The sequence below is a fragment of the Euprymna scolopes genome, chromosome 2 (assembly GCF_053919585.1).
Source record: "Euprymna scolopes isolate OS-2025 chromosome 2, ASM5391958v1, whole genome shotgun sequence".
Taxonomy (NCBI): Eukaryota; Metazoa; Mollusca; class Cephalopoda; order Sepiida; family Sepiolidae; genus Euprymna; species Euprymna scolopes.
In genome coordinates this window covers 80,213,854-80,223,634 of record NC_136483.1, presented here as the reverse complement: position 1 = coordinate 80,223,634, position 9,781 = coordinate 80,213,854, and the positions used below count along the sequence as shown (strand labels likewise).

The following is a 9,781-nucleotide window of genomic DNA, read 5'->3' as shown; positions in this document are numbered from 1 at the left end:
ACAGAAAGATTTGGAAAGCCCGCGCCATCAAGAAGTAATCTGTATCTGTGGGAGAAGAAAGTTTTTGAAACAGGTAGCGTTCTGGATCAGGCAAGAAGTGGCAGGCCTGAAACACGAAAGGAAACGTGTGCTGGTGTTCAAGAATCACTGCAACAGTCTCCCAAGAAATCCACCAGAAAACGTTCTGCTGAAATTGGAATACCAAGGGCTACCATGATGGATCATATGAAAAACGACTTGGATGTCAAAGCTTATAAGCCAATGTCGGTAAATCAGTTGTCAGATGAAGATATGGATCGAAGAAAAGAATTCTGTGAGAAATTTTTAAAACGCTTTCCTGATGGTCCAAGAAATCACAGAAAGATAATATTCAGCGATGAATGCGCCATTTATAAAAGTTCTAAAAGTCGAAACATATATTTCTGGGCTAAAGAAACCCCCTTTTACAAAGAAGAAGTTGAAAATAATCCTCAACATGTCATGATTTGGGCTGCATTGACATCTGAACATTTGATTGGTCCTTATTTCTTTGATGGCAATGTCAACCAGGAATCATATGCCAACATGATTAGAAACTGGTTCATTCCCAAGTTAATAGAACTTGGTATTAAGGATCGTGTATGGCTACAGCAAGATGGTGCACCCGCACATTATGCACTTCCTGTGAGAGCGCTGCTAAATGCAGAGTTTCCTGATCGATGGATTGGGCGCGGATCAAATTCTTTTGCTTGGCCACCACGAAGCTCCGACTTGATCACTCCAGACAATTCATTATGGGGTTTAATTAAAGGTCAAGTTTCTGGTATTAGATACGAAACCATTGATCAGCTAAAGCATGCGATTATTGCTGCTTTTGCTAGCGTATCAAGGAATTCTCTAACAAAAATGGCACAAAGAACCTGAAGGCGAATGGAATTGTGCAAGAACAACGAGGGCCAACATACTGATCCCCTAGACCACTAAATTACTCTAGTTGTTTTCTGCTTTGTTTCTAATAAAGTTCTCTTTTTTTGTTGAATATATATGTTTTGTGTGTGTTTCATTAAAAAATACTGTGTTTTATTAAGAATACATGTATAGTGTCCTGGGACTTTTCGGCCACCCTGTATATATATATGAATTATATATATATATATATATATATATATATATATATATATATATATATATATATATATTTTTTTTTTTTTTTTTTTTTTTTTTTACACAGTGATCACCACTTATCAAGGCCCGGAAGCCACTCAGGGATAAGGGTTATTGCAAGTACATCACGTTAGTGAGGAGATTTTATGAAGTGTTTAATTAGGGGGGCGGTTCATTAGGAATTTGTTAACATTAGACTTGAAGACATCCAAGTTGTAGTCCGGAGGGAAGCAGGCAGACGGAACAGAGTTCCACAGGCGTGCAGTTCTAAGAAAGAAGCTTTGCTCATGAAATCCGCGTTTTGATTTAGGCACAGATATAGAGTGGGGGAAATTTTTCACAGTGGATTCAGCTATATATATATATGTGAATTATATATATATATATATATGTGAATTATATATATATATATATATATGTGAATTATATATATATATGTGAATTATATATATATATGTGAATTATATATATATATATGTGAATTATATATATATATATGTGAATTATATATATATATATATATGTGAATTATATATATATATATATGTGAATTATATATATATATATGTGAATTATATATATATATATGTGAATTATATATATATATATATATATATATATATATGTGTGAATTATATATATATATATGTGAATTATATATATATATATGTGAATTATATATATATATATGTGAATTATATATATATATATGAATTATATATATATATGAATTATATATATATGAATTATATATATATATGAATTATATATATATGAATTATATATATATGAATTATATATATATATGAATTATATATATATATATGAATTATATATATATATGATATATATATATGAATTATATATATATATGAATTATATATATATATGAATTTTATATATGTATGAATTATATATATATGAATTATATATATATATGAATTATATATATATATATATGAATTATATATATATATATATGAATTATATATATATATATGAATTATATCTATATATATATGAATTATATATATATATATATATATATATATATGAATTATATATATATATGAATTTTATATGTATGTATGTATGTATGTATGTATGTATGTAAGGATAAAAAACAAGACCTTCCGAAGGGCGAATGAACTCTTTTTTGGGGTCAACGGCCAACTAGCACCATGTATATTTGTGTGTGTGTATGTGTGTGTGTGTGTGTGTGTGTGTGTGTGTGTGTGTGTGTGTGTGTATGTATGTGTATTGGGGTGGAGAGGGCTCCCGTAAGCCATGGTGAAGGCAACCTTTCTAGGAGAAGCAAATCTCTGATTTAAAAAACCATAAAGCGGAAGACCAGTACCCGCATTAAGCTGGTTAGCAGTTTAATTTGTTGCTGGCTATCTTGCTCTTGCTTGTTGCTGGATCTCAACATTTTGAACCGAGAGAGAAAATTAGCTGTCGTACAAAGCTAAGACTCTGTAACATCATATTTGTATAGATACTCCCTCAGACATTTGGGCACATGGATTTTAAATGTCTGAGGGAGTGGCACTCGTCTGACAAGACGTTGCAATCATCATATAAACATTTTTCACATCAATCATATTTTCTTTTAAATGTCCTACTAACAGTGCATTCTTTATAACCGGGGATATATTAATTGTAGTTCAAGGTAAAGATTTCATCATAGCGGGGTGGGCGTCGATTTTCATACGCCCATGCACATCGTTTTCAGTTATTTTTTGTTGTTGTTTTCAAACAAAAATCAAGTTCAGTCGGATTAAAAAATTGGATGAATCCCCTTATAAATATATCAAAACAGGTGAGATGAATTTTACTATGTTTACGCGATTTGCTTATAATGAATGGTTATCTCTCCGTCCCTGAAAAACTGTGATATAATATTTTACTTTTTGTTTTTGTATATTTTTTTCTAAATTCTACAGAAAAATATATCCGGTAAAATCGGAAACAATATGTTGAACTTAGCCAGTTTTGGTTCTTATCCATAATTCAACCTCATGAAATAAACAAAAATACCGAAACATCTTTATGATGTACTGAACAAAAATGTTATGTTCCAAGAATTACGTAAATTGTTCAATTAGTTTGGGGTTAGAGAATTTTTGAAAACAGGTTTTAGCGATTAATTTTAAAATCTCGGTGGTTCGAGTTGTTTTCCCTTTAAGGATGATCGAAATAAAACGAATCGTTTCGTCATAAAATTTAATTTTCTTAGTTAAAAGATACTTGATCAATTTATGTGATTTTTGGAGTATGGCATTTTCATTTTCATTTCGTACGTACATACTAAACACTTTTCTGTATTTTTTGTTTATTATTAGGTTGAATTCTAGACTTGCACCCTCGTTTTACCTCAATATTAAAAAATTATAATTACGTACTTTATTATGTATGTACCTATTAGATAAAAAAAGAAGACTGCACACTAACATTTATGAAAATTCATCGAGAATTTTTCATAAAAAATGAAATCATTCCCGTGCAAATTTTAGAATCCATTCTTAACATGGGAAATGAGAGAGGGGCTTGATTGAATTCTTTGGAATAAATCTTAATGAAAGCAAAAACGGCTGATGAGAGAATTCAACAGTCATTTATTTTACAACAAAAATACTGGATAAATTTGCCTAATGTTTGGTGTATAGTCTTTCTTTAACCTAACACGTAAGTACATAAGCTTTTTGTGCTATTTTGTTTATTTCCTTTTTATGAAAAGTTTTAAATATTGAGATAAAATTGAATAATATGATGTTTATTTATTTAATTTTTTTGGTATACTCGCTAACTTTTGCGACACGTAATGAAAGTATATATATATATATATATATATATATATATATATATATATATATATATATATATATATATATGTGTGTGTGTGTGTGTGTGTGTGTGTGTATATATATATATATATATATATATATATACACATACAGCCGGATCATGCCTTTTAGAGGCTTTAAACACTTAAGACTTTTGGTGGCTTGCATGTGTTATTCAAAATATAAACGCAATAAAGCACACAAGAGTATTATCCATCAAAATAAATTCAAACTACCAGTAAGAAAGAACACAATTTTTACTTAAGTTCTGCAAATAATAATAATAATAATAATAATAATAATAATAATAATAATAATAATAATAATAATGCATTTGAAAGTTATCTCCTGATTTTTTAACTGCAAAGTCTTTGCTAAAATCCTCAGAACTAATCTTATATGAAAAACTGGCTTGTACATTACATAATAAACCACACAAAATTTTATCCATTGAAATCAAACAAAACCAACCAATTTGAATTATTTCATTAAACACTGGAACACTATTGAAAATATATATTAGCGGGGGCGCCCGACTCTACCCGCTCGTAAAATACGCTTAAATATGATATTTTAATTTGTCGTGATTTCAAAAGTGAAAAAAAAGTATTTGGGTGCCATCAGCTTGAATCGTAACCGAAAGCAAAACTGTAGCTTTCAAAGCTGATAACGTGACTACTATACCAACGTGAAACGCATACGAACTAATTAAACATTAAAAATTAAAAATAAACTAAAATGAATATACAAAAATGTATAAATATTTTTGCAATTTTGACCCATTCTTGACCACTTAAAAACTATTTTAACCGACAAAAAAAAAAAAAAAACATACCCCCCCCCCAATTATTTGAGGTCTCTAACGCTGCTCTGAGACTTTTAGTTTTGGTAGAGATAGAGTTTGAAAATATGGAGACAGACAGACAGATATATCGCCCTTATATATATATATATATATATATATATATATATATATATATATATATATATATATATATATATATATATATATCTTTATTATAGAATTGATCATTGTCTAGAATAACTTTTTTATGACCCAGATTTCTCTCCTTATGCTATATTTCACGTCATCTGGTATTTTTATAAACTTAAAACATTTTATTTCAGTTGGGTTCGTTCATGATGTTCCAGTTCGATAGATATTTTTTGTGATGTTCTAGAGCATGGTGAACCATCTAAAATATTTACTGCATGTTACGAAACACGTGACTTGCTTTTAACTTTGAGCTGTAGTAACAGTAGTCTTACTCAAGAAAGGTATACATTTAGAAAATGGAAAAAAAAAACAGTTTATGCTTTCCAAAGGAAATTTATTTATACAGGCATTCCCACCCCTCTCTCTCTCTCTCTCTCTCTCTCTCTCTCTCTCTTTCTCTCTTTCTTTCTCTCTCTCTCTCTCTCTCTCTCTCTCTCTCTCTCCATACACACATATATATGTATTATATATATATATATATATATATATATATATATATATATATATATATATTATATGTGTATATATTATATGTGTATATATATTATGTATATATGTTATATAATAATTTGATTACATAAATCCACCTCTGGACCAAAATACCGTAGGTTTGCAACAACATATACCAACTACGAATTTATTATGCCTAGGCAATTAGCCACCATCTTATGTAACTTTATAAAAACTTTTCTGATATATCCAGGTGTTTAAATATAATCCTATATTACATCCGAGGAGTTACACCCGCACTACCGCATTAACCCGAAGTAATCCAGATTTTTCTCCCTATCATTAAAGTCCTTCTGCTGATCCCAGTAAACACCGCCGGTTATTATACACACGGTACGGATATTGTGGTTACACCCTCCGTAACTGATTCATAAACTCATAGCACAAACGTTAAATTCATGTTCGCTGATTCGACGAATAATAAATTCTACCCTAAAACATTCCAGCTATTCTCATTGTCTTAGATCAGCCAGATCTCTGATTCCAGATTACAATTCTATAAAAATTAAACGAACGCGCAGGAGCTTATCTAATATGGCGTCTAGATACACGAATGCCGGTGTTTTACATTAAATAAAGCGATTACGTAGCCGCCCGGAGTTAACTGCTTCTCTCTCTTACTTTCTCTCTCTCTCTCTCTCTCTCTCTCTCTCTCTCTCTCTCTCTCTCTCTCTTTCTCTATCTATCTTTTCTCTCTCTCTCTTTCTCTAAATGTGAGAGAGAGAGAAAGAGAGAAAGAGAGAGAGAGAGAGTGAGATATATAAACAGAGACAGACACAGCGACAGAGCAAGACTTATATCTGTTTTGTCTACATTCTAGTATGGCACCGAACCGAGCGATACATAAATAAATAGATAGATGAACAGTGTGTGTGTGTGTGTGTGTGAGAGAGAGAGAGAGAGAGAAAGAGAGGGAGAGAGAGTCGAGCGCGATAACGAACGAACCAGACACACACACGCGCGCACGCACACACACACACACACACACGTTCAGCTTTATATTATATATAAATCGCTCTCTCTATCTATCTATATATACATATATATCGCTCTCTTTCTCTCCCTCTCTCTGTATATATATATATAGAGAGAGAGCGCGATATATATGTATATATATAGAGAGAGTGATTTATATATATATATATATATATATATATATATATATATATATATATATAATATAAAACTGAACGTGTGTGTGTGTGTGTGTGTGTGTGTGTGTGTGGTTACGAATAGGCTCCTATAGGGTTGACTATTTTAAAAAACTGATTATATATAATGATAGAAGATGTATCGAGAAACAGGAATGGGTATGTTTGATCTGGCAGAACGGTGGTTCATTAAAATTGTGGTGTCTGCGTTCGCGCCTGCTCCACAAAGTATGGAAATAAAAAATTTAAAAATTACAAAAAAACGTTTACAAGTGTTTTTGATATAGATATGCATAAGAATACTTTGATAAGTATGTTTTAACTTAAATGTGAATGGTATGATAAAATTGTGGGTCTGCGTTCGCGCCTGGCCTCCATGGAATGGAAATATGTCACAAAGTTTAACAAAGTATTTTAATATAGATCCACAGAATATTGTGATAAGTGTTTCAGTGTGAACAAGTATGGTATAATAAATTATGGGGTTTATCTATTTTATTTTTACTTTTATTTTTCGAAGCTATCTCTTTACAAACCTTCCTTTTCATAAGCTATCATACTTTCATAAATCAGAGTCCGTTTTCTGTAGGCTGTTTTTGAACCCAGTTAACGACGGGTACTTTTGCTAGTATATATATATATATATATATATATATATATATATATATATATATATATATATATATATATATATATATATATAAATGTTTAGAGGTACGGAATTTATATAGAGTTTTAAATATAATGGGCGGAAATCTCTCGAGAGCTCTTTCAGCTATCATCTCATCAGGAGAAAATCGATAGCGTAAAATAATAATACTATGTCGAAAAGTAAAGAGTTCTGATGGGGAACTATTGAATGTGCCAAAAATACAGGAACACTAAAATAAAGTTTATTAACGTTCAAGGGGAGGGGGGCTTTCTCACTACAATTTATAGGAAGCCGACATTTACTGCCCTATATGTGAACTGGTTGTCTTTTGTACCAAAATCACGTAAGGTCGGCTTAATTAATACTTTGGTACATAGAGCCCTGATGATTTGTTCACCTAACAAATTGGACGCCGAACTCGATAAGACCAGGGAAATATTCATCAATAATGGTTATCCTATTGACCTTATTGATGACTGTATTTTCAAAAAGGTTGCGGATTTTAAATCCCCTAAAATGTTTGGACCTTTGAAATGCCCGGTTTATTTAAAAGTACCGTGGATTGGGGAAAAGAGTAACAGACTTGAGTTTGGTATATACTACGAGACCTGCATTTCCTTCTATTCGCAAGGATAGTTTGCCTTACATCCAAAATAGCAATATTGTATATCAATTCAAATGCCAGTGCGATGCTGGTTATGTTGGGTGAACATCCTTGCATCTTTTGACTCGTATAAACCAGCATGTTCCATCGAAGATCAGACAAGGGAGGATGGGGTCTGGTAGTCTCCCTCCTTCTGCAGCCTTGGACTCTTCTATTGGCCAGCATTTGGTTGACAACTCGTGCTGTGCCGATAGATATAAAATAGAATGGTTCGAGGTGCTACATAGAGCGGACTTCAGAAACCATTTAAAGATTTTGGAGTCTGTCTCTATAGCGGTGCGGAAACCTTCTTTGTGCCGACAGAAAGAAACATCTAAGGCATTGTTTCTCTTTGGGGAACTTTGAATCTTTTCTCCCATTTTTTTTCTTTCCCCTCTTTGTGCCAATATTTTAATCGTTTTTTAAACGTTAATAAACTTTATTTTAGTGTCCCCGTATTTTTGGCACATTCAATAGTTCCCCATCAGAACTCTTTACTTTAGACATAGTATTATTATTTTACGCTATCGATTTTCTCCTGATGAGATGATAGCTGAAAGAGCTCTCGAGTGACTTTCGCCCATTATATTAAAAACTATATATATATATATATATATATATATATATATATATATATATATATATATATATATATATATATATATATATATACTTCAGAATAGTTTTTATTTAACAATCAGTTGTTATGGAAACGTGAGATTGTAGGTTAACAAAATATTACTGGCAGTAATATTCTATAAGTTATCCCATATAAACAGGAATTGCTCGATATGCAAGATAGAGCAAATAAATTAAATTGTAATTCAATGAATTAAAAAAAAACTCTCATTGAAATGAAATGAGTGGTTGAGTTTCATATCAAAGAATTTTTATTATTCTAAGCAAGACAAAGAATGCTTTAGAAAATTAATCTCCTTAACCTATAGGGTTTCGATGTCTACCATCTCATCAGAGGAGAGAAAATATTAGCAAATAGTTATAAAGGTATGCGTCCTATTTGCTAAAGTAAGTGAGACATGGAAAGTCAAAGTGAAAATAATGCATTTATCAGAAGTCCTGTATCAGGAGGATTTGTAGAAAAAGGATATGAATGTTTTTTAGATCCAGCTTGCTTGGTAAAATCCATGTTATACGTTCTCTACATCCGTTTGGTAATAATGTCCAAGCTATATATTGGGTAATCCGCATATATATATATATATATATATATATATATATATATATATATATATATATATATATATATATATATATATATATATATACTAGCAGGCCGCCAAGCGTTGACCGGTCGTAAAATACGCATAAATAGTATATTTTAATTAATACAGAGACTGAGACATGTGCATGCGAGTTTTATGTTTTTTTTTCTGAACAGTTCACTTCTTGTAAGTAAATAAAAAATACTCGAGCTGAGATCTAAACCAAAATCCAAAGACAGTGAATTAAATACGATAACCATGAAGCCAGGCTGACATGATCTTTATAGTGTTTTTAAAACCTACTTATTCTTAACATAAGGAATCTGTCATGCTTCACAACCGCGCATGCGTAGTCGTGAAACAGTTGACAAACAGAAAACAAGTCCGATGACCCTCCCCAAAGTACTAATTTTCAATTTTGACTCCTTAGCGGCCTTTTTTTTTCGATTGAAAACCGATTAAAATAGTTTTCCATATATCCGAATACCATATATACCAAATTTCAAGTGTGTAGATCAAAAGTTCGTTATGATGAAGATTTCCTCACACATACACACATTCTCACACACATATATACGTCATTTTCTTCTTTTTTTTATTTTCACCCCAAAAAAGGCAC

General features: G+C 31.1%; 1 protein-coding gene across 2 annotated transcripts in view; it reads left to right on the top strand.

Annotated features, from left to right (window-relative positions):
* Window positions 1–2,607: 2,607 nt before the first annotated feature.
* LOC145293034 (solute carrier organic anion transporter family member 4A1-like) overlaps window positions 2,608–9,781 on the top strand; it is a 74,647-nt gene continuing 67,473 nt past the window's right edge. The window contains exon 1 of one of the 2 annotated variants that reach the window (XM_080139336.1): window positions 2,608–2,962. The gene's annotated coding sequence lies outside the window, so the exon portion shown is untranslated. Of the gene's footprint in view, window positions 2,963–3,535; window positions 3,829–9,781 lie in introns of those variants that run through there. The other variant, XM_080139345.1, reaches the window with a different exon arrangement.